The sequence below is a fragment of the Bombyx mandarina genome, chromosome 01 (assembly GCF_030267445.1).
Source record: "Bombyx mandarina strain Sakado chromosome 01, ASM3026744v2".
Taxonomy (NCBI): Eukaryota; Metazoa; Arthropoda; class Insecta; order Lepidoptera; family Bombycidae; genus Bombyx; species Bombyx mandarina.
Genome location: NC_143208.1, coordinates 18,555,855 through 18,582,571, shown reverse-complemented (window position 1 = coordinate 18,582,571; position 26,717 = coordinate 18,555,855). Strand labels below are relative to the sequence as shown.

Here is a 26,717-nt window from a genome sequence, read left to right as displayed (position 1 = left end):
TTACGCTGTGTGTATTACTAATAAAAATCTTACGTTACGGACGTTTTTTCCCGGTTAGCGTACCCTTCCGCATCGTACCATAAGAAACTTCGTTCCAAAAAAAAACGATTTCACATGTAACAAGATCTAAGTACCATACAATACGCTAAGCGATCGGCATCGTGCCGTTCTGCCTGCCGCAGATAAATAGCGAGTTAATAATGTTTGCTTTTCGTTCCACCTGTTGATAAGCGGAAACGGACTCTCGCATACGTCCACAGCGTTAGGGCTACAGGTCGTTCACAATGAATATCCACCCACGTACTATCTCCGAGAAACATACCGGAATATTAAGAGCATTTTTTACTGAGAGAGCTTCGTATCAAAACTAGGCTTTCAGACATATTGCTCGTAAAGGGGGGCACAATCTAGAACAGCTGATGGTGACAGGAAAGGTAGATGGCAAACGTCCCAGAGGACGCAGTCCCACGAGATGGTCGGACCAAATACGATCTTCTCTAAGCATCAACTTCCACAATGTCCTTCATGAAGCTAAGGATCGCAGCAGATGGAGGGAAATCGTACGGGAGAAACTGATGCAGCGGGGTAGTCACGACCCTCAGTAATGAGGAAAACGACGCGAGGAGGAGGAAGAGCATTTTAAACGGACAGTTTATTTTCAAGGAACATGGATGTGTGATGCTTAGAGAGAAGATGTATGTGACTAGGAGATGTATGGAAATGATAGTGCAAGGTAGAGGGGGAAGAGGTCGACCAAAAAGGACATGGATGGAGTGTGTCAATGACGATATGAGAGAGAGAGGAGTGAGTGTTGAGATGACGGCTGATAGAAGAGAATGGAAGAGAAAAATTAGCTGTACCGACCCCACCTAGTGGGATAAAGTGGAGAAAAAGAAGAGAGTTTATTTTCAAGGAAACAAATTTAAATCTTTATTTTCCAATTTTTGCCGTGAAATAATCTTGTTTTTTTTTGTTTTCAGAGACAATTATTGTATTCTACAGCTGAGCCAATCTCAAGGGTCGCGCCATTCGCGATGTTGCTACTTAACACCGAGTGGGTAGTCAGCTTGTTTAAGCGCTAAAAAAGCAATGAAAACGATAATGGTCGTGATGGCTATTTTTGTGAAGCTGACGAAAATTCTCTACCGATACTTTAGTCCTAGACATTAGAGGAACAAGGTCGGATAATCCAAAATCTAAATGTTTTTATTGTAATGAATTTGGTCGACCAATATCATGGATATATGGATATATGAGTCAGTATTTACGCGTCCATATATAGATTAGATTTAGATTTTTTTTAGCAAATTGCATAATAAATATAGTTTATAATTATAGAAAATAGAATCTAAAATGAAAATAGAAATTAAATAAGTAATAACTTAAAGAAGATGGATGTTTAAAAAAAGTAGGTCAATATAATAATGTACCAAAAATTCTATACCACACCGCTTACGTTAACGGTAAGTAAAAATAAAAATACCTGATTTTGCCCGTAATTTAATTTCCGCGCCACGGAAACTCCAGAGACGTGTTCGATTATAAAATAAAACTCCGAACCGCGCCATCGGAAAATATTACGTTAGCTTGTAAAAATATGAGGCGAACCTGATGATGAAATTATGGACTGCTATTCCACTTTTTAATTAAAGAGCCATTTTTTGGAATAGATAAAACACGAGTTTTTTTTTCATTCTTTACCTGACCTCAATAGGTACCACGACGCTATCATCCCCAACCTAGGCACATTATCTTATCTTATATCTTTAAGCGAGCAATTCTTGTATATATATATAATCTGAATCTCGGAAACGGCTCTAACGATTTTCATAAAATTTGGTATACAGGCGATTTCGGGGGCGATAAATCGATCTAGCTACGATTTATTTTCAGAAAATGTTGTTTTATTCGTGTTTTCAATAATCCATTTTTATCGATAATTTTGATGTTTTTCTTTAAATAACCAGTTCATATTTTTTTATTATTCTGTCGGTAAGATCGAAAAATATTATTCATATTTCATCATTTTAACAATATGTAATTCGTAGGTATTGAAATATAATTTCTAAAAAAAACAATTGATCAAAAAAAAAAACGCGCAAAGATCGGTCATCGAGGTACAATAAATAATGCGTTTAAGATGATGTTGTCACTGCCGCCCTTTTGTAGTGCATCCACAATGTTTGCGACATCTCGCACAGATGACAACTTTGCAATAATGCGGAAGAGAAGTGCATCGGTATTGCGTTGGGTGCACGACAATGGCAACGGTCTTCTGAACATCGTATCGAGAGACTGCTAATTAATAGCCTTTGCAGCCAGGCACTTGGAAGGAAAACATTTTAATGGATAGTCTGATAGTTATAGTTATAGGTTATAGATATTGTAGGCAGCGGCTTGGCTCTACTCCTGGCATTGCTGAAGTCCATGGGCGACGGTAACAACTGATTATCAGGTGGGCCGTATGCTCGTCTGCCTACATAAGGCAATAAAAAAAAGTGTTAGGTTTTAAAATTACTAACATAGATTATAATTAATACTTACTAACAAAACGTATAATTTAAAAAAAAAAATGAAAATAGATTACCGTCCCTCCATTTTTAAGAAAGTTAAATAGAAAAAAAAGGTTTGCAGTGCACACACGATGGCCATGAAACCTTTAAGAGTATTTATATATCGTTGCTTCCCAATTATTATAAAATTACATGTTTTTCTTTTCTTTTTGGTGAATTTTTTTCATTTTATCATGTTTCAAATCACAACGGTGCAAAAGAAGTATTCATTACAATTATAAAATGTGGTTATACTTACTCGTATTATTAGATAGGCAATTGATGGAAATCATAGAATCTTAAACATAAATTGCTGATTAAATATTACGGGAAGATTTGCCAATACTTAATAGGTTTAATTTTTTGTCACCCGACACTACTGGGTTGTTAATCTGTGTTTAAAATTTAAATACCGAATTTATTAATTCCAAGAAAGAAGTTTCATCGTGAAATTAAACTGACGTAACGGTTCACTTCTGAATTCAGAATGTTTCTCATTGTAAGTCTCATGCCAGTTTATTTCTTAATTAAAATTTAAGTGATCTCTCGTATAGCGTGCACTGGAACTAAACGAAATTACGAATGCTATTAAAATGTTATTTTTTTTATTTAAACTTGAATCGTCCTGTTTATATTTTTCGGTTAAAAACGATAATAGCTGACTATTACTTATTTGTAAGCCTAGAAATTTTAATGAAGAAATATTATTATTATATGTATGTATACAAAGATGGATAACGTTGTAATACTGATGAAATACTGAAATTATAACGCTCGGACTCAAACTTCAATTCCTTTATGAAACAACTGCCTCTTCGAAATCGGCAGAAATAAGCAAAACCTTTGGAATGCCTTATGTGATCATTTAATTTATTTCTTATTGATTAAAAAAATAATTGTACCAATTGGTTCTTAAAAATTAAATGTTTTTTTAAGTTGGTTAAAAATGTTTATTTAATTACGCACGCGAATGTACGCCTATCAGTTTTTCAAAGCAAAACGTTTTGAAAACATCATTATTTTAACTCAGACATATTTACGTTACTTGCGAATCTCGATAATTAAAATTTAACATGTTGTGTTATACATATGTTTATGACATCAAAATCTTAGTTCGATTGATGCGAACCTTCGAACTGAACGTAAAAAGGATGGGCGTGCAACTTGGTACACGTGAAAGAAGTGAAACTTCTTTTGCGGTGTGTAGTATTCGTATTGTGGTTTTCTTAATTTTTTCCGATTTCATACTGTGATGTTCTATGAAGTCAAGAGGTATAAACAAACACGCGCATGCACAAACACAGGAAGATAGAGAAAGAGGAAGAGAAAATGGTACTAGCTCGCTTTGTCCGTTCCCTCTCTCTACGGTCGAGTGATTCGCGAGACGCTCTGTCTATTTTCTCACTCTCACTTTTCCTAAGTTTTATCTTTTCTCTCTAGCTAAAACGTTTCTGTCGCGAGTTGAAATTTTATTCTCAACACGCCTAAAGAAGTTTCACTTCAATAAACAGTACCACGGTATCTACGATTGAGGGTACAACGTCTCGTGCTCTACGTGAAGTTATAATCGTTATACAAATTCTTCTTCTTCTTCTTCTCCTTCTTCAAACGAGGCTTATGGAGAGTATTAAGCGGTAGGCAGCGGCTTGGCTCTGCCCCTGGCATTGCTGAAGTCCATGGGCGACGGTAACCACTCACCATCAGGTGGGCCGTATGCCCGTCTGCCTACAAAGACAATAAAAAATAAAATAATAAAAAAAACAAATAAATGACACGCGTTTTATTTATCTGTAAAGATATGACGAGTCCAAACCTCCTGCTATTCATCTAAGAAATAAAGTAATAATTATAATATAAAGAGTTGATACATCATGAAATGTTTACAAGCCCACTATAAAATTTGACTATAATTAAACTGTATCTCGCATTAATTTCACCTCTTTCGATCGTATTTTAAATTGCCAATGTAAAGGATTGAATGCGATATACTTGTACATAGACAACATCAGTTAGCTACTACTTGTCAGGCATTCCGGTTCGGAGGGCGTCAAGGCCTTCATAGAACATAATTGAAGCTTAGACCTTAACTCTCAAGAGGGATTCGTGTCGTGAGGTCTACACAGTCATATCTTGTATAATAAGACGCTCCAAAAGTTTGAGTCCTCCTCCTCTCTAAGTCTCAATCCTCATGTCTGAGGGTCGTGACCATCTCCTCCCATTATCTTTCTCTGGATTATGTTTCGCCATCTTCCTCTGTTCCCGGCGGTGTGTATGGCATAAATTAAATTAGCAAATTCGATTAATTAGTTGAGAGATATTTTTCAGCGGACATTAAAGGACTCGTTGTTGGAAACATAAGGTTGAAGCTATTTTTTTTAAATCTATTTTATTGATATTAATTTGGAATTTTTAATTTCTTGGGGACATCGTATTTTTTAGCTATATTGTTAACAGTAATCATAAAGAATGCCTTTGCGAAAAATGATGGCCAACCTCTATTTAATATACTAAATGTAAATTTTATTAATTTATTACGTTTATTATTCTTTATATTTACCGAGCTTACTTAGCTTTATGTGAATGTGCATGAATTTAGTTTTAGTATAACTTCCATTGTGTTAATATGTATACGATTGACATGTGATGTTGCCATGTTACCAAAGCTAATCTAGCGTGTTGGTAAAGCACAACTCTACTGAAATCGGAAAGCGGCTTTATTCTGGATTGTGGATATAATCGGGATGACGGTGGCGATTCATGCAGGCTCAGTCCGAGCTATCAGTAGGAAAGCTTGTTGAAACTTAGAGTTCAACGTGAGCTTCGCGGCCGATCGCTTTTCATACAAAATAAATACGTTACTTCGGAATAAAATCTGAGAACGCAACACATTGATTTCTTCAGTATACACAATTAATATATCTACAGGGTGATTCTTTTTCATTCCAAATATGGTGTTTTGAATCTGATAAACAGTAAAATTAAAATTATTTACGAAATTATTTTCTCTTGATATAACTTATGTATTCGATTGACATTTTCATTTCTTTAGTCAATGGATGGATGAGCTCACGCACAGCCTGGTGTTAAGTGGTCACAGGAACCTATGAGAATCATACTGGGAATCACACTCGATTGTGAGATCTAAGTTTCAATTGTATTCTATAAGGGCTAGTCCATCACTCGAATATACTTTTTTTTTTTTTTTATTGCCTTTATAGGCAGACGAGCATATGGCCCACCTGATGGTGAGTGGTTACCGTCGCCCATGGACTTCAGCAATGCCAGGGGCAGAGCCAAGCCGCTGCCTACCGCTAAACCTATAAGCACCCTTGCAAGTTTGCGTTACGTCCTGTTATCAGTAAAAACATTCGGACATCGTTTAAAGAATCGTTTTAATTTGATTTAAATCAATGTCCGATCCAAAACTAAGCACCTAGTCTCGTGATTGCGAAGAATGCGGGACTTTTGTTCGAATCCGGAGTCAGAAGAGCCGATTATTAAACGCCTCAGCTGAATCTCTTTATTGTGTTATTGTTGGGACCGATCCAATAGGAACTTCAGATCGGTTTGGATCTTCGACGATGTTAACGATTTTTAATGACTTCTTATTTGTGATTGACGGGTGATAAGTCTCTTTTGATGATATAAAGGAGGTGTGAGCTTGAGACGGACAGTGGGGTAAACGTTAACGTGAACGTTCAACGTTAACGTGGGATAGGAAAACCCAGCTTTAATTTGGTGGGGAAACTTTTACCCCGGGACTGAATTTTACATTACAAGGATTTCGTTTAGTTCTAAGTTATATTTTAACATATTTTGTAAGTCTATTTTCAGAAACATGTATTATATGGCTTTACGTTGTAATAATGGTTTTTTATACAATTATATTCTAGCAGTCGGTTTTCTCTTAAGTAAGGAAAAAAATACTAAAACTATTTATTCAAATATTAATGTCGGTATTTTTTTTTCTGATTAGTTTAATTGTATCCTAAACTTCAATAAGTATTATTATCTTTTTAGTCCTGAAATTGTGATATTGTATCATAAAATTTACATTTATAATGATTATTATTGAAAAAAAAAAAGTTATACTATGGCTATCTTCGTTTGTCGAAAACAGTAATAAAAATTATGATAAAATTACCGTTTGAGGGATAATTTAGTAATACCGCGCACTTTAATAAAGTATATTAATGGTCTCGGAGTATGTTTGAAAATCAATTATGAAAATGTATAATAATAACTGAAATTAGAGGTTCGTTTCATTTAATAATGTGTATAATCTGCATTTCCAGAATTCAACAAATAATCACATTTTTTTTATAATTATTAAAATGAATTTTATAGATGTTTACTGGTGATAGGACCTCTTGTGAGTCCGCACGGGTAGGTACCACCACCCTGCCTATTTCTGCCGTGAAGCAGTAATGCGTTTCGGTTTGAAGGGTAGGGCAGCCGTTATAACTACACTTGAGACCTTAGAACTTATATCTCAAGGTGGGTGGCGCATTTACTTGTTTAGTAGTTGTAGATGTCTGTGGGCTCCAGTAACCACTGAACACCAGGTGGGCTGTGAGCTCGTCCACCCATCTAAGCAAAAAAAAAAAAAAAAGGTTTCGGTATCTTTATAATAATTTAAGATACCTTCGAATAAGAATATTCTCAACGACAATTCTTAGAAACTTTCAAATTTTAATGTTCCCCACTTATCTCAGCGTCACAGCATCCCTTCTTGACGTTCGAAACAATGATACTATAACGGCCTGTTTAACTCTCTGAATCGTCTTCGGCCAAATTATGAAAATGCTTATTCAAATTCAGAATAAATCTGTTATATATTGTTTTAAACTGTATGAACTTGTATTTTAATGATCCAATGTCTGACAATCTACGTTTTATTTTTCATTATACACAATGTGTGTGGTCTCATTGAAATATAGTAGCGTACTCGATAAAAATACAACAACTAGCCTGACGTGGATAGAGTTAAGTCTAATGCTGTCGCAATGAACCTCTTTTCTTAATAACAGGTTCTTAGGGTACCAAATACAATTGCTCAACATCTGTCAGAACGATGTTTCCCATAAACAGTTTATTCATCTAAATATTGTAAACAAATAAATGAGCCGTTGTACTATAGTGTAAACTCTTATCGACAAATTGAGTTTATTAGTGTGATGGCGATTTACCTCGTATTCGTAAAGATTGCAATCGATGATAATGACGTTATTGCTATCAGAAACTAATTAAACGAATATCAACCGTTCGGAGTAAGTGATTCGATTTAAAATCGGCCCAAGATATTCGTAACGAAATGAATGTTACAGAAGTGCGAGAGAAGACTTAATGACGATCGACCCAGAGCATCCGTCCGCACCTCGCGTTAGATATGAAGCTATAATTTTTAATTTCGTGAATCGTTTCCAATAGACTCGTACGACTACAGAAATAAAAAAATCTAAATTGCGGAAAGCGACTATCAGTCACAAATAAAAAAAAACTAAAGTGGAAACAAAACTATATGTTTATTTTTAATTATAAAGGACATTTTAAAATATAGGTTAAATTATGACGTTGGGGTCTATCTTCGCTTTAATGGCGCATTTAGTGACATTAATATTTGTAGATGGTGCTACCCATCGAAATCTTGGCGGACTTTCAAATACTACCGCAAACTATATTTAATAATACAAATCGGTTATATCGCTTGGATTGAAGGCGCGGATAATGATGCGAGAAAATTGACGCGATGTATGAAGTATAGCAGGATCCGTACCTGCCGACGACAACAATACACTGCCGGTACTGTACCAAGACTTCCAGCCGACCTTTCATATCCACTTCCGCAGATATATTCTGTTTTGAAGTCGCAGAAGCTAATATAAGGGAAACGGAACGCGATGTTCCCGACCGATTACCATTTATATAACTTTAGAACCATCCGGCGGTTGACATTTAAATACGCAGATCCGTGGTGATAGATCCAAACTCTTTGCCTCTGCTTTGTCATTTAAAAATAATAATAATTAAACATTCGAAAAACACGTTAGAGGTGTTAGAAAGTGACCATCCCGGCTACCGACTTCTGCGCGACATCTTTAAAAGTTTTGATCCTCCAAGAACTAGAAGAACCTAACCTGACCGAAAGTTTAGTGGGCCGGTGTCGGCGTCGGTCTCATGGTAGTCGGTGGCACATGGCGGGTTGTTGGTGCATCGGACGCGCGGGAACCAGCATCGGATCGCGGCGCGGTCGAGTCCGCACTCCGCGCTCGCATCGGGCGGCGCCGACAGTTGGCGACTGGTGCCGAGCGACCGCGTCGGCGGTAACACGCTACTGCGGCACGCGCCCGACCCGCGCCTGCCCCGCGCCACTCGACGCATCCCCCGGCCGCACCGCGCCGCGCACCACCCCGCACGCACGCCGCATTCTTGCCTTCAACCCGCCCGCGGCACCCTCGACCAGCTCGGCTTCGCACAAAGAGCCTAGACCGCTCTCGGGCCTCCTACGTCACGTCGGCGATATCGTCCACCGGCCACATGTTACACTGCAGATAACATTAACGCTCGTCCTTGACGTCGATTGTCTTTGTATTTTTAATGCATTGAATGCCTACTTCGAACTGGAACGTTTCATGGTACAATTAAAATGTAATCACACGTTAAAATGTTTTAAAGTCAATTAGCGACGAGTAAATTATACATGAATGCAACGATAATAGGTGGATGCGTGAAAAGTGGAGGCGGCGGCACTGCCTGCCTATTCGAAATACATTTTGCAAGAGCTTAATGGACACATAATATATGAACGTCCCGATTATAAAATGACAACAATTTTCACAAACTTTAATTATTTTGAAACGTACAACATATGATTATGGTTTAAGAGCAATAATTTATTATTTCAAGAACAAAACAGAAACAAACGCACTCTATAAAGTACTTTGTATCCTCTTCACTTCTGAAAGTTGAGAAAACTTTTTTCGATTCGATAACTCGATTAACATTAAGTTTTTGAAAACAATGGAAGCTCCGTGGAGAAGACGCGCATTGAACTAGTCTTTTGCAAAGAAGTTCGTGACTGCATTCATTTCCATACTTCCTGCTTCTAATTTACCGGTATTTTCGAGAGCTTTGTTCGCAGAAAACACAGCAGGTGAACTTAACTCTATTGTCTTCTAATGAGTACGAGATTCATTGTGGTTAAGAGGTTTTTATGGATTTCGATGATTCCTAAGGAAGGTGGATCTTCATGATGACCTGGAGCTTGACTCAGTAAGTATATACAGTCAGCATCATTGCGCCACTTAGAAAAGGCGGCAGGACATGAAAATCCTCTTGTCGTGGCCGGCGGGAATTACATGCCCGATCCTGTAGACCGAATGGTAAACAGTCGACGTCGGCCTAAACACGTCATTACGGACCATCCCGACTCTTTAATGGTGCGAAGCACTGCTCTTGCTAGAGCCAGTGCTAGCAACACACTCGGTTTGAGCCCGGTGAGCTCGCCAAGGAGAAGCTGAAATAGCCTCTCAAGGCTATCGGCATAGGTAGAAAAAATATGGATTTTGATTTACATACCGTCTCGGATAATTATGAATTGCTTAATGGTGAATGATTGAGATTTATTATGAAATTTTGTATTTGATAGCAAAACGTTATGATAACTACCCTGTCGTAGCTGACGGTTACTACAATTCTACCTAGGCTCACGTAGCAACCAACCACCGTCGAGCCAAGCAGAACTAATAAAGATCCAGCTTCGTTTCTAGTTCTAACGCTAGAAGCGGCCGTGGCATTGGTCGCTGTACTGGGCGAACTCGTTGAAGATTGAGCTTAGTTTATAGCATCAACTTTTTGTGTTTTTCACCAAATCTTCTCAACAAGTCGCGGTTCCGTTTCGGGGAAGATTCACGCGCAATGTATTTAAGGCCTCACTCAGATGCTTTCGGGCAGTTTCCCTCCGCTAAACTTCGAGATCGGCTAGCCTTTCTGGTAAAGCTATAAAGGCCCCCGTGGCTCTGGAGTAAATGTGCGAGAAGCGACAGAAACTATGTGTTTACAATTTATCCAAAGTTCCTATAAACCTTTGACTGCCGTGTAAGTCATCGGAGCTCTACGCGGCGCACTGAACTAATTATGTCAATTTCTGTTATTAAAGCGCCTGGATTGCCTAACTTGCCTTCTTTTGTTTTTAATGTATGTTTTAGTATTTTGGGTCTCTTGGAAATAGATTAATTCTCAGTACCTTCGGCTCCGTTTTTCTCAGGGTCTATTATGTACTCTGGCGCCTTAGTATCAGAAATCTAGACAATTACCTTAGTGCGCCATGTAGGGCACCGGTGACCTATATGACAATCAGCGTATTAAACAATGTCGTAAGTACGAGCCCTTCGTTTGGATACCAGATTTTCGTGGTATCAGAACTCGAGTCTCACTTATCACTACATCGCGATAGCTTGATAGCATCTCTGGATAAATATATAACAAGATTTCGGGTTACATTAAATTTGCCATTTCGTATTAATTAAATTCTAAGTTTCATTAAAAAGGAGAATAGAGAAAAGTTGCGACTTAGCGGATATTACTGTTGAAACTATAGAAATACTTTATTGTTTTTGATCATCAAATTGCAATTGCTCTGAGAAGAAAATGGAACTGTTCCATCGAATAGTTTAGATGGAACTTTAACCAAAGCGATTCATGATAAATTTCATAGTGCCGGAGCCAAATAGAATGAAGCCTAGTTACCTACTGTCTGCCAAGGTATTCCATTTATAGGTTAAGCCGTTTCTGGAGCCTTACTGCCATTTAGAATTTCGAATCACGTTGCAGTTACGCTGAGAAATTTAAATGACAAACTAGAAGATTTAAATTCTCAACAAAAATTTCGAGAACATAATATTTAAATTTAACCAGTAAACTTAAAAATGTTGATAATGAAAATACTGGTGCATCGAAAGAAAATTTAGCCAGCCATAACATTCAAAATATGTTTTAGAAAATTTTGCACTAGATGAGTTAGCGAGTTTTTAATCCTTTTCCATGAAAACACGAAATTTTTGATGCAATTTTTGAGAAACACTCCATTCATAGTTTTTATTGTATTTCACTTGATGGTTGCAGTAGCTAACGGTTTATCTGGTAAGTAAGTAGTAAGTAGTTCACGGGAGCTCATAGTAATCATAATATGAGAAATCAGCTCTGAGTCTCAATTGAATTGTACAAAAGCTGTTCCACCCGTAAAACTGACTATATCACTGCTGAAATTGGCCTTGTTGTGACACCAAACCGTACTATCTCATTGTTACACAGTGCGCCCTACCACCACAGAGTAGAACTACCTTAGCATTGAGTATTCAAAAGCAGACAACACAATAGAATTCTAACGATAACGGTCTGTACCTTATATTGGAATCAAAGACGTGCGTATACTCGAAAATATAAGCTACTTATTATGAGTGATTGGCACTTCAAAATAGTTCAAAGCCCGATAAAAAAATTATATTATTACTGATACATTACTGAGGGTCGTGGCTCCTCCGCTGCATCCGTTTCTCCTGTACAATTTCCCTCCATCTGCTGCGATCCTTAGCTTCATGAAGGGCATTGTGGAAGTTGATGCTTAGAGAAGATCGTATTTGGTCCGACCATCTCGTGGGACTGCGTCCTCTGGAACGTTTGCCATCTACCTTTCCTGTATACTATAATATTATAGTGTTATAAATTCTTGTACGTGTTTGTATTTTAAGAGGCTTGAATAAATAAATATTATTATTATTATTATTATTTTCATATGTTTCCCCTTTCTCAGTTCAGTCTGTCGACAGAGCCGGTGGAACTGTATTACGGGCTTTTGGCCAAGTAATATACATTAGTTATGAGTTAATAATTATGCTAGTTTTTATTGCGTGTAAAAAGTTTTAATTATTATTATATTATAATTATAAAATTAATATAAAAATTACGAGTTCTGAATTGTCTGTATCATTTTGTGTGTATTTCTGTATACGATTCCCGAAATATCCGGTGCTGCAGTGCATCCAATATAGCCGAAGTCATTCGAAACGACAGCTGCTACGAAACTATCGAATCGAACTACCAGATAACAGGGAAATCAGTTTTAAATTACACCTTCAAACAGTTCTGGATCTTGTGGAAGTAATTCATTGGATCGAATTTAGGAATACATTTGCATTTTGAATGGCTTAAAAGGTATCCTTGTAAATATACGTTTGAATTCGTTGGTCGTAACTAAAATATGGTCAGATCTAGTAAGAGAAGCACTTGGTGGTAGTCTGTACCATGCGGACCATGCCACCCATAATCGAACACAGTGGAAGAACGTCACATATGGTCGCCATACTCAGCAGTGAGGGAACGATATAGAAGAAGAACTAAAATATTACAATAGTGTTTGAATTCATTGGTCGTCTTTTTAAAAACTAAAATATTACAATAGTTCAAAATGTTCCACACGTTAACTAAGCAGAAGATATACTGTCAGCTCAATATAAACATGTGGTGAAATATAAAAAAAGAAATTGAATAGCGTAGTATTTCCTCAAATCATATCAGCAATTTAATGTTTTTCGAGAAATAGATTAAAATTTTATTTTTCTTTTTCCCTTTACTTATTCGCTGGTAGCCTAAGAGGCTATTGCAGCTACGCGCCGTCGTAAGATATTAAAGTTCAATTACAAACACGTAACAGCCACATTGTCTACGATCCAAGCCTTCAAGCGTAGACGTCTCCAGAGTGAAACTCTTTCCTCGAAATTTCTCAAAATAAATAAAGAAATTAAAATAAAACGACTTTTATTTCTTGCTAACATTACTCAACATCACGCAGTGTGAACTTAGTTTAAACAATATTCGAAGAACCAGAAATACACAATTTATACATTTCTCATTATAAATATTAATAATATAATGCTAATACTAATTACTAATATAGCATTATAAATTTGAGAGTGTGTTTGTTTGTTCTTCTTCCACGTTAAAATAAAGCTACTTCCCATGGCAAACTACACACCGACACTTTTCCACTTGATCACGTGGTGGAAGTTACGGGTGACAGCTAGTAATGTATAAATAATCATTATAAATTATCAATCTCTCAATACATTTTAAGTTCATATATTCTGCGTTGTTCAAAAATGTTCCATTAAACTTATAACAATGTTATGAGTTGTTCGCTGGTGCATAAATTCTAGGGGTATTTTAATTTTTTTAACTTAAAATATTTTTTTAATTATTTCCTCAATGAGTTTTTGTGCATTCATTCGAACCGGGAACCTTTTTTTTAGCCGTTGACCTAGAATACTCTAAGTTGTGCAAAGTGAGACAAAAAACAACATCTAAAAATAATTGTCTGTATTTAGTTCTTAAAGCTTAAAACGTCTACTTAATCGACTTAGTGTGTGTCGACTTAGTAGTGGGGGTGTCAGGTTGTTTTCGTTACGGAATTTAACCTTATAGGTGTATGGCTTTAATTAAGAATAAAAAAAAAGAAAAAAAAATGTCTACTTTGGGTTACGAATAATCTTTATTTAGAAAATAATGTTCGCATTTCAAATTTTATTAAAGAGAGAAACAAAAAAAATTGCCTACAAGAAAACGTGAAGTTTGCAACTGAAAGTATTGGCTTGTATGGGATACGATGGAAAATCGTACTCCATACGGATTTCGAAGCTTCAAACGTAATTAGCTATGTTTTTTTGGGTTACACGGCTCTTGTTCAGTTTTCCTGAGGTGTTCTAAATAAAATCCTGATAATAAAATCGGGTGTTATTTTGTAGCTTTTTCATAAATATTGTTACAAGAAAACATCGTTAATTATCGATATAAAAATAAACATTGATAACTGCATTGAACGCTAACTGCAGCGTCAGTTTATGCAGTTATACAATACTAGGCTGCACTAAAAGTATCGGGAATGGAATATTTCCACTGTTCCTGTCATATTAAAATCTTTTTAATTGAAAACTCCTTGGTTTTAAAAATCGAATACCATTTATTTATTTAAAAAAAGATTCTCGGTCTTGTCACTAGGTTTTGTCAAACTTGTTTAGTCGTTGAGAAAATGGAATTGACTCGAGAAAATTCAAGAGCGATGATTTATTATGACTTTCGAAGTGGTTTAACACAAAAACTTTTCTGCATTTGGTGATGAAGCCCCATCAAAAACCACAATTTATCGCTGGTTTGCTGAGTTTCAACGTGGACGTGTCAAGCTCAGTGATGATCCCCGTCAAGGTCGTCCAAAAACTGCAGTCACCCAAGAAAACGTTGATGCTGTGCGTAAGCTGATTGAGGAAGATCGACATGTGACATACCGCGAAATTCAGGCAACTTTAGACATTGACATGAGTCAAATACAAATAATCTTGCATGAACAATTAGGTGTAAAAAAGTTGTTTTCCCGATGGATACTGCATTCGCTCTGTGAAGGGCAAAAAGCGGCTCGCGTTACTTGGTGCGTCAGAACTCTCGAAAGATTCCACGCAGGATCCTCAAATGCTGTATACAACATTGTATCAGGTAACGAATCCTGGATATACTCGTACGAACCCGAAACAAAAAACCAGTCACGAGTTTGGGTTTTCGAAAATGAGTTAAAGCCAACAAAAATTGTTCGTTCACGGAGTGTTGCAAAAAAAATGGCTACGTTTGTCTCCAAAACCGGCCATGTTACGACATTCCTCTTGAATGACAAAGAACGGTTAATGCAGAATGGTATGCTAGCATTTGTTTGCCACAGGTCGTTTCTGAACTCCGTAAAGAGAACTACAACCTCCGCATCATCCTCCATCACGACAATGCGAGTTCTCACACCGCGCATAGAACAAAAGAGTTTTTAGAGCAAGAAAACATAGAATTATTAGACCATCCGCCGTACAGTCCCGACCTAAGCCCTAATGATTTCTATACTTTCCCTAAAATAAAGAATAAATTGCGTGGACAGAGATTTTTATCACCTAAAGAAGCTGTGGACGCCTACAAAACGGCCATTTTGGAGACCCCAACTTCCGAATGGAATGGTTGCTTCAATGATTGGTTCCATCGTATGGAAAAATGTGTCAAATTTCGCGGAGAATACTTCGAAAAGCAATAAATACCTTTTTTAATAGTAATGTTGTGTCACTTCGTTAATTCCCGAAATTTTCAGTGCCGCCTCGTAGTATTATCAAAATATAAAGCTCATTCTTAACGATCACCGTTGCTTTCGACACAGTGCTTTGAACTTTGTTGCTTTATAATGTCGATGTTATACCCAACTGACTAAATGCGATGCTTCTGTAGAGCTTTCGCTATAAACTCTATCATTCTACTTTTTTTTCATTACCTAATCGTTGGTAATCCTAATCCAACTACGCACGGTTTGGTAAGTGAACTTACGGGGCTCAACCTGGTAGAACTCGCTAGGACTAGCCTTAGTAAGAGCAGTGCTTCGCTGAATCTACCATCGGATCCAATTATGTTAGGGGCTATTTCAACTAAGCAAGGTTTGGTAGGTGAACTCACCTGGAATCTGGGAGGACTCGCCCTCCCAGATTGAGCCAGATTTAGGAATTTAGCTAAGGCTACTAAGTAAGGTAAGGCATTTTGCTTATTATAATGTTGTTCAATAGTTAAAAATCTCGTCAGTAAAGCGAGCGAACAGCCTTCCTGGTATTAATTGATTATCGAATGAAATAGAAATCACAAGATGGACCTCATCTTGAGGCAGGGCTCGAAATCTCAATGGTTTTGCGTTACGAATGTCCTACCCATCAAACAGGAACACGATTGCTTCTGTATCCTCATCATTTGGACGTAATTTTCGATAAATGCACATTTATCAATTATTTTAAAATACATCTTGTGTGTGACCTTCAGCAGTGCAGTCAGAATAAAGTACAACACAACAAACAAACCTTAAAAATGTATTATAACTACTTTAACTTCAATTTTCTCAGACGATGACAAGATCAGTCTGAAGATTAGACAGAAGATCAGATGACAATGGCTCAATACTTAAGAAATTACATGAAATTCACGTAACTGTACTGAGACCTTAGAACACATATATCAAGGTGGGTAGCGGCGGTCTATGGTCTCCGGTAACGACTTAACATCAGGTGGGCTGTGAGACATCCATATACGCAATAAAATAAAAACAAAACATGAGACAAAACTAAGTCTTAAGTTTAAGTACGTCAAAGTTCAAAATGATGTTCACATTTTAATGCATGATTAGTAGAACTTCTGATAGAGAAAAGGTAAAATCCTTGCGGAAAACAACACGACCTAATTATTAAATAAAATAAAACATCACTAAATTAGATTATTAAGAAACTTTCAGGCACATCCCTATGGTGTTCTCCTTTGTAACACAGGCATGTGCATGCTCTGCACAATGTGACATTAAAATTGAAACTTACAATTAACTTAAGCATCGTATAAATGTTTTTGTAGCAATGTAATTCTGTGTCGCAGGCGAGCTTTCGCTCCGCTTGGCACAACGAACAACGTTTTCAAGCCAGTGAAACTATTACATAGATAAGCCGATCTCATCTCAGACAAGAAGAACGGGAAGGTGGGCGTAATTTTGTATAGTGGCAGTTCGAACGAAATGTCGCGCGGGTTTAAAATTGGTCTACTTGGTTTTTTTTTAAATAGAAATTATTATTTAATGCCACATATCACCTTAGGAACGCTCGATTTCCCAGACTTATATTTGAAAAAAGATTGTACTGCTTATAATTTCAAATCTATATTTAATTTATATAAAAATATTAATACATGATAGTTAGCGTGGTATGGACATGTGATGCGTAGAGAGAAGATGCATGTGATTAGGAGATGTATGGAAATGGTAGTGCAAGGTAGAGGGTCGACCGAAGAAAACATGGATGGAGTGTGAATGACGATATGAGAGAGAGAGGAGTGAATGTTGAGATGACAGCTGATAGAAGAGAATGGAAGAGAAAAATTAGCTGTGCCGACTCCACCTAGTGAGATAAGGTGGAGAAAAAAAGAAAAGTCATAAAATAAATAAAAAATAGCTTAAAGGTAAATAACAAAAAAATGGTATTCCTTTCACAAAATTATATGAGTTTTAGCTCTTTATGTGCGAAAATCAATCAAGTCGCTTAGGCTACGTAGACTTCTAAAGAAACAGACATGTCATCTATTCATGTAATCATATCACAACTCCCCAATCTGTGAAAACTGTATAGCTTGGATCTGTCTAATTTTCAGGTTTCTAATTCGATTACTTGAATTCTATGCTATTTGTACACGCTCACTCGAAATGCAAATGCATGCTAACTAGAACAGAGAATTTAAGGAGAGTTTTTCCTAAAAAGTGAGTTTTTAATTAGGCCTTAATTAAACTGAATACTATCTCGTACTGCGATTCGGTTTTCTTAGAGACGCTCTAAGTTGTTAGATACTTATATTTAACTTTAAAGTTTATGGCTTTCGTTCCACGTTTCTCGAAAAAAAAACCGTATTTTTATTAGTAGATTTAGTATGTTAATTCACGTTTACTATAATACAATAAGATTCATAGGAATAAAAAAGGCTTTAAGAATATATCACTTTTATTAGAATATCTAACAGAAAAATAAAGATGATTATATTATTTGAACATTCTGATAAGCATACTTAAATACTATTACTTGGAACTAGCCCTAGGAACTTTCACTTTGTGCCTACTAAAGGGCAATTTAGTAGGTAAAAATCTAATATGGCGTAACTTAGGTCATTTATATTTTGCTTTATCTCACAAGAGTATCTATAGAACAGGCTTTAAATGATATAATAATGATAAAATAATGGTACTGAAATAAAAACGTAATAACATAGAGCTTGATAATTAATTGGTTAATAATTTTGGTAAAATAATTCAATACAGAAAAGATGAATTATATAATAAGAATAAATTTGTGGGAAGTAGGGAACTAACAACCATGACCGAATAGAATAATAGTCGTATCGGAACCTGTCTTGAGACAAGCCGCCATCTTTACGAGATTTCTGATCTAATGGTTTAAGTAATAAAAGATAGAGAAAAATAAAGATAAATAGCCTTACTGACTCAGAATTTACCAAAAATCCTTTACACCTACCGTCCGCGCTATTAAATTCTTCGCAAATTGGCACAAAGGGTTTGTGGTTACCTTGTTTCACGGCGTCACGTGTCAAATTTCCCGCGTTAAAATACTATACGTTGGTGGATTCCCTGGAGGGACATCAAAGAGTACAGCTCACCCGAATCTTGGGCCTTGGCACGGTCAGCCGCCGAGGAAATCGTGTAGGTACTTCGTGCTATTCACAAAAATACGTCACTATATTATAGTTTTAAATTAATAGGAGCGTGGGCCAATGCGTCGTAACGATGTCAGTCGTAAAACAGCTGTGTTTTATTTCGTGAAGTGTCATTTGTATGAGAGATTGGAGAAACGTATAGATCGTAAACTACGATTTAAAAAAGACACACAACTATTAGAGGTAATGAATGAAACAGATGGTACTTTTAAAAGTTTTGATTGTTCATTTGTTTTTGGGTTTGAATAATTTGGTTTGAACTATTTTAATGGCGTTCGTTTTTCTAGAATTTAGCCTTGTGTGATTTGATGACTTAGCCCTGGTCTGGAGAAATTAAATTTGAATTAATCACGCAATAATTTTTTTTTTTTTTATACTAAAGTGCACATAATATTAAGTAAATGAAAAATTTCGGCTTTAGTTTCCATATGTGTGTTTGATTCTTTGTAGAATTCTCCTTTCGAAATTTAAGTAGTTTTGAAACTTAAAAAATATGTACTTTGATCAAGAGAATTCCTTTCCACAGAATTACTAAGATTTCACTGAGAAGGGACTTAAATATTTTTCTCTCCTAATATTTTAGTAAAAGTTAAAACTGGTCACAGCACGAGAAATACAGATTAAAATTTTAGTTTCCTTCTTGACTTCTAATGACGTTATGAAAGGCTCATTTTGATTTTAAATAAAACATGATACATTTATTTAAAAGTTTGTGTGCTTTTATGTTTTGTCTCTTGTCTTCGAAGGTAAGTAGGTAGGCAAGCACACGGCCGACCTAGTTGTAAGTTCGTGGATATATACAATGCCAGTACTACAGCTGCTTTAAAATAATAGCTAAATGTGGAATACATTTAAAGAATAAAAGTTACATGAGCTATCATCGTTTATAATTATTTTGAAACTTCTACAAAACCAAAGTGTTTTTGGAGGTACGAACGAAAAGCAGGTAACGAGAGAATATAAAAAAAACGCGAAGGGTCTCGCTTGATTGGAAATTATGAAGGAAAAATAAACGTTGGATTTTTATCAGGACGCCGAGCTTTTGCAGTATACACGCCGAGTTCACAAACGACTTCTGATGAACGAATAATATTGTGTAACGAAATCAATTTGCTCATGTACGATGATGGTGCTATTATAAGAGCAGTCAAGCGTTCATATTAAAACTTTAGGACAGTTGTTATGGTTATTAAATGTTGACTAAACGAATTAAAATGAACTAGTGGTCCCACGGTAGTCGAAATTCGACTATAATTAATTGAAATTATAAATTGGACACTGTTATGATTATATTGTCAATATTATACTTCTATAAACACAGATTTCGCCACGACTACACTTTAGACAAATATTAATAAAGGTAAAAAATATTTAATCTATTCTCAATTTGACCACAGATTATAAGCAATAAGAAAAGTTTGACAATAAACAAATAGTATGCATACGTGTGTATTTTTTAAATTGATTTAATGTCTTTTTTGTGCTTAATTTAAAAAATCTTAACATAATGCACTCCTTTTCTAAGTTCTCTAGAAGTGTGAGAAATTTCATAATCCTCCGTCCGCGTAATTTTCGTAAAAAGGGGTACAAAGTTTCTGTTTCACGTATTAATATATAGATAGAAGCGTACAGGTTTTTGACTGCATAATACGTATGCTTTTTTTTTTTTTTCCTACCTAAGCTGATAGCCTTGAGAGGCTATTTCAGCGTAACAGTGGCTAGTAGGTGAGCTCACGGGGCTCAAACCTGACGACGATGCTAACACGAACCCTAGCAAGAGCCGTGCTTCGCAGAATCTACCACCGGATCGGAAACGCGACCCACTGAGAAGATCCGGCGAGAAACTCAGTGGGCTGTGTCTGAGAGTTAATTTACTTGTCGAGCCCTTCGTCGCAAGCGACGGGTTCGACGAGAACGGTGACCGGTGCTTGAAGTACCTAAAAGCACCGTTAGTGGATCGGGAGGATCCGAGATGACGTGTTTTGGGCGACGTCGACTGCTTTCCATTCTGTCCGCAGGATCGGGAATGATACGTATGCGATAAACGAGGCGTCAACTGAATTATCGCCAAATATAATAATAACAATAGCCTGTATTTTCCTGCCAATCAGACTGATCCAAACGGCACACGAACATCTATCTACATAGTACGTTAATGGTAAATTTGTAATAAGCTACTTACAGCATGTCCCTTAAGTGCTAAATCGGATTTACTGTATTAATTAATAGTTTGCTAACAAAAACATCTTGACATGAATTATGTATTTCTCTTTTTTATTGCATAGATGGGTGAACGAGCTCACAGCCCACCTGGTGTTAAGTGGTTACCGGAGCCAATAGACATCTACAACGTAAATGCCGCCACTCACCTTGAGATATGAGTTCTAAGGTCTCAGTATAGTTACAACGGCTGCCCCACCCTTCAAGCCGAAACGCATTACTGCTTCACGGCAGAAATAGATAGGGTGGTGGTACCTACCCGTCCCGACTCACAAGAGGTCCTAACACCAGTAAATTTCGAGATAATTATAGTATGAAATTAATCATTGTTTTTCTGTGAGGATATTTTTGTATTTTATTTATCTTTCAGCAATATCATCAGTCCGAGAGTGTCGATAAAATACGAAGAGTTATCGATCCCAATTTCCTGGACAGACCAGACCCGTATTAGAGCATCAATGGCGTTGAGAGGCTTCGTTCTGCTGAAATTCGTAATATCGTAGAGTGTTCAAGGACTCGGTGCAATGGGATTGGTTTATAAAATAAATTCCATTGCATTCCATTCCATTCCATTGCACAGTTTTGTACGAGATTGGACTTTGATCCGATCCCTGTCAAATTTAAAAGGATCTCCAAAAGCAACATACTCATTTAGCCTCAGTATGAAGAGATTCTTCATACTTATGTAATCAGCCAATTGACTTTACATTTGCATCCGTGACTATGTTGTTCCGCAAGTACCAAGCGCTAGATATGACCGGAGTCAGTAGGTTTGTAAGATATATTTCGCACTGAGGACCTAGGTGTAGGTTTGTTTTTTGTGCCCATAACACAAACTAAGATGTTAACTCAGAGCGTTCTAATTTAAGATTACCTTCTATTAACTATACAAATAAATAAAATTGGAGTGTTTGTGTGTAATAATAAATTAAACACTTTTTACTAAATGAGTAAGTTACATACTTACGCATTTAGTAAAAATTTGGTACACAGTACATATATCAATATTTTAATTTTTTTTGATTTTGTCTATCTGTCTGTTTGTTCCGGTTAATCTCTGGAACGGCTGAACTAATTTTGACGGGACTTTCACTGATAGTTAGCTGATGATATAAGGAGTAATTTAGGCTGTTTTTTAGACTAGCTTCACCCCGCGGCATAACCCACGGTACGACAATAACTGCCGGTAACATGGCGGGACTCGGCTAGTTTATAATAAATATATCGTGTTTAAATAGGAAAAAAAAAACATCGTCCACATTTGAATGAGGAACAATGAAATCTAAATGGAAAACTCACAACGAAAAAAGTCAAGCTAATAAACAGTCTCATGTACATTGGGTGATTGGCTTAATGAACGCAAGGGAGTACTTTGGGTCCGGACTGAAAACGCGGTCTGCCAGATTGGGCTAAAGTCGATTCACCTCAACGACAGGATATTGACTCAATAAACTCGTCTTGTGCTTAGAGCTTTCCACCAATGTTACAACTTTATAGTAGCAGGAACGTATTTAAGTACTTCTCGTAGGGCATCGTTTGTGGGCTATGATAGCCCTTACTCCAACTTTAACTGCAGTCAAAGTGGGCGACATTTATGTTACCATGCCTATCGATTTAGGTAAATTATAGTGCCATTGAGGATTCCAGTATAAGTGTACGCCTATAACAAAAAAAAAAAACGCAAGTGCGACAGCCCTAATTCAGCCAGACACACTCCAGGAATAAAAAATAGATTTGATCGCTATTAGACACAGACTAAATACACTTCCACCTCTGTTTAATGACAGCAGACGAAAATAATACGGAGACACAATGTAAAAATAATTTTACACTACGTCAATCCCAACTACCATAACATTGGGATAGTTTTTTTTAAATTTGATGTGTTGATTTTTTGTAGACAAATTTCAAACAAATGTATTTTTTTATTGCTTAAATGAGGACGAACTCATTGTCCGCCTGTTGTTAAGTGGTTACTGGAGCCCATAGAAACCTACGACGTAAATGCCGCCACCCATCTTGAGACATGAGCTGTAAGAGTCTCACTTTTAACAGTACAACGGCTGCCCCACCCTTCAAACCGAAACGCATTACTGCTTCACGGCAGAAATAGGCAGGGTGATGGTACCTAGCCCTGCGGACTCACAAGAGGTCCTACCACCAGTTATTACGCAAATTATGATTTTGCGGGTTTCATTATTACACGATGTTATTCCTTCACCGTGGCAGTCAATCGTCAACATTTGTTAAGTACGTATTTTATTGGAAAAATTGGAGCTTGTCGGCGGGATTCGAACACCGATGCATCGCTATATACGAATGCACCGGACGTCTTAGCATATAGGCCACGACTACTCCTTAAAATTTGTTGTATTTCGAACAAATTGTATTTATTTTAGAACTATTTTAATAATGTTACTTACTCTGTGAATCTTATAAGCTACTTAATTATAGCAGTTGCTTTTTAAATGTCAAATTTGCATTATAAAATTTTCATTTCTAGTTTTTCTTTGTAGATAAGAATGTTTTTTTATCACGGGTGGTAGGACCTCTTGGGAGTCCGCATGGGTAGGTACCACCACCCCGCCTATTTCCGCCGTGAAGCAGTAATGCGTTTCGGTTCGAAGGGTGGGGTAGCCGTTGTAACTATACCGAGACCGTAGAACTTATATCTCGAGGTGGGTGGCGCATTTACGTTGTAGATGTCTATGGGCTCCAGTAACCACTTAACACCAGGGGGGCTGTGAGCTCGTCCACCCATCAAAGCAATAAAAAAAAAAACTTACGCAAAACGAAAGCGGATCAGTTTGTAGGTTATACTTAAGTAGGTTATACTTAACGCAGCTTATCGACATGGGCTGAAACTTTAATAGATATTACATAGCACCATTTTTACCGTTCAACAGTACTTACTGTCTTTAAAAGAAGAGAGAAAAAAAATTCGACTACAATTTTGCCATAACATTTAAGAAATATATTTTATATTGGCACGTCCTTGTGTGCTCTGGCAGCACTGTAACGTCGTACTATATAAACGAATATAAATATAATAACCACGCAATTTGAAAAAGAAAACGAGTCACAATTTATAATAATATCGTGAACGTCTGTCTGTGTAATGAACACGCCCTCGCTTTATATAAAAAAAAAAAAACTCTGCTATTGGAAGTACTGGCTGTTTTCGATGAAACTTTAAATTTATTTAATTCGTGTGCCTGTAGTCTGGTGGTATGCATCGCGCCTTCAATACCATAAGTCCGAAATCGCTTAAAATACTGCATCTACTGTTATGGTTATAAAAGAACTGAAGACATGAGTGGACGAAGGGTGTAAGTACCATTTTTAAAATGTTGAGTTTTTACATTGAATTTTTTTTTATTGCTTAGCAGAGTGGACGAGCTCAAAGCCCACCTGGTGGTTAAGTGGTTACTGGAGCCCATAGACTTATACAACTTAAATGCGTCACCCACCTTGAGATATAAGTTCTTAGGTCTCAGTATAGTTACAACGGCTGGCCCACCCTTCAAACCGAAACGCATTACTGCGTCACGGCAGAAATAAGCAGAGTGGTGGTACTTACCCGTGCGAACTCACAATGAAGGTGTTATGCCTATAAACTCTATTAGACCTTAAAACTCCGGGCTTAAAGGCTATTTTTAGAAAGTGCATGTGATAAAGGATTTGTAAAAAGTACAAGTATCAAACGTTTATTGCCCGTTTTCTCGAAATTAACAAATTGTATAATTATCCCCTTTATCGACTCATGTCTTCAATTATACCAAAGACTCATTAAATGTAACGTTATTAGAACAATTCAAAAAAATAAACGTTGGAAGAGGCGGTTTAAAAAATGTAAGTTAGTAATGTATTTCTGTGCACGTGAAGTTGACATTGACAGTTTGACAGTTAAAGTTTTTAACATTGACAGATTGTTGTTAATTATTTCGCGGCTTCGTGATCGGAGTATCCCTGCTTAGTCCACAACGCCGATTGTGTATTCTCTCAATTACCCTTGACGCAGTAGCCGTGAACAAACACAACGAGAATCTGGCACGCGGTAACAGATTTACAAACTTTATTTAAATTGTGACGTAGGTACGTTGTCGGGTTGTCTCTTGTTTTATGTTTTTTTTTTTTATGTTCTCTGTTTAACTGTCGTAAATGACCAGACGAGTTTCACTGGTGTTAAGCCATCCCCTGAATTCGGAATCTAAGGACAGTAAATCGTGAGTATTGCTATTTTCTTTTATCCTATTCCTATGTATATGCTGCATTGTAGCCTTCAAAGTAAGATCGTACGATGTTGGAGAAGTGACAGTGAACAGTGGGTTAAACACGTTACTAAATCTGGGTTTTAGAGGGCAATTTGGAATGGAAATTCTACTATTGAGAGATAGCAAAGAGGTCTGAACATAAAGAAAGTCTGTATTCACTTCTGAGATTACTTCTTCCTCGGCAGTAAGGCTTGGCCCGGCGCCCGTCCCGAGCTCCCGTAAGAGTCCATGATGACCCGTTATCTGAGAATACTAGCCGAATATTTAACCACATTACAAAATCATTAGGCTTGTGCAGACAAATATACGTCCTATTTCATATTGAATAGTGAATGATATCCATTGGACGTTTATGAATACGTGTTGAATACCGTTGTGTGACTTGAAATTGTTATCAATTGCTTTCGTGACTCGTCAGATCATTTTGCCATGATTAAAAACGAAAGTTTAGTTCAATTTTTCCAATTTTCAATATGAAACAATTTAAAAATGAGAAATGAGACAAATTCATTCCCTGCGGAAATATGCAAACTTATAGTAGTCGTTTTTTTTATTGCCTGTGTAGGCAGGCGAGTATACGGCCCACCTGATGGTGAGTGTTTACCGTCGCCCATGGACATCAGCAATGCCTGGGGCAGAGCCAAGCCGCTGCTTAGCGTTAAGTACTCTCCACAAGCCTCATTTGAAGAAGGATATGAAATAGCGCTCGGGAAACACCGTGGAGGGGAGCTCATTCCAAAGCCGGATGGTACGTGGCAAAAAGATCTCTGGAAGCGCACTGTAGATGAATGTAGTGGTTCCAGGTAGTATGGATGAACTTTACTCCATCTTATTATCTAGCACTAGCGATTATCAAAAACTAACCGCTTTTCAGATAAGACATGCATTCGAAATTTATAGCTAGTGCTTTCAATTTACTCACTTCTCTTTTACGGTTACGCTTTTACGCTTTTCTTTTTTGGCTCGCTTTTACTGGTGGTAGGACTTCTTGTGAGTCCGCGCGGGTAGGTACCACCGTCCCGCCTATTTCTGCCGTGAAGCAGTAATGCGTTTCGGTTTGAAGGGCGGGGCAGCCGTTGTATACTGAGACCTTAGAACTCATATCTCAAGGTGGGTAGCGGCATTTACGTTGTAGATGTCTATGGGCTCCGGTAACCACTTAACACCAGGTAGGCTGTAAGCTCGTCCACCCATGTGAGCAATAAAAAGTAAATTAAAAAATAACTACTGCTACATCCTTCGAACGAGAACACAAGATAAATGGCGCCGGAAATAGGCGAACTGCTGTTCAAATATTACATTATACATATTATAACCAGTAATTATTTATGCTAAATATGAAATTAACATTAAACAA

The 26,717-nt window shown here is 37.0% G+C and overlaps 1 protein-coding gene across 9 annotated transcripts in view; it reads right to left on the bottom strand.

Moving 5' to 3' along the window:
- Positions 1 to 26,717, bottom strand: part of shaker (potassium voltage-gated channel protein Shaker) — a 431,166-nt gene that overhangs the window by 217,699 nt on the left and 186,750 nt on the right. The window contains exon 1 of one of the 9 annotated variants that reach the window (XM_089731756.1): positions 8,690 to 9,067. The exons of 7 other annotated variants lie outside the window; for them this stretch is intronic. The gene's annotated coding sequence lies outside the window, so the exon portion shown is untranslated. Of the gene's footprint in view, positions 1 to 8,689; positions 9,068 to 26,717 lie in introns of those variants that run through there. One more of the 9 variants, XM_089731753.1, reaches the window with a different exon arrangement.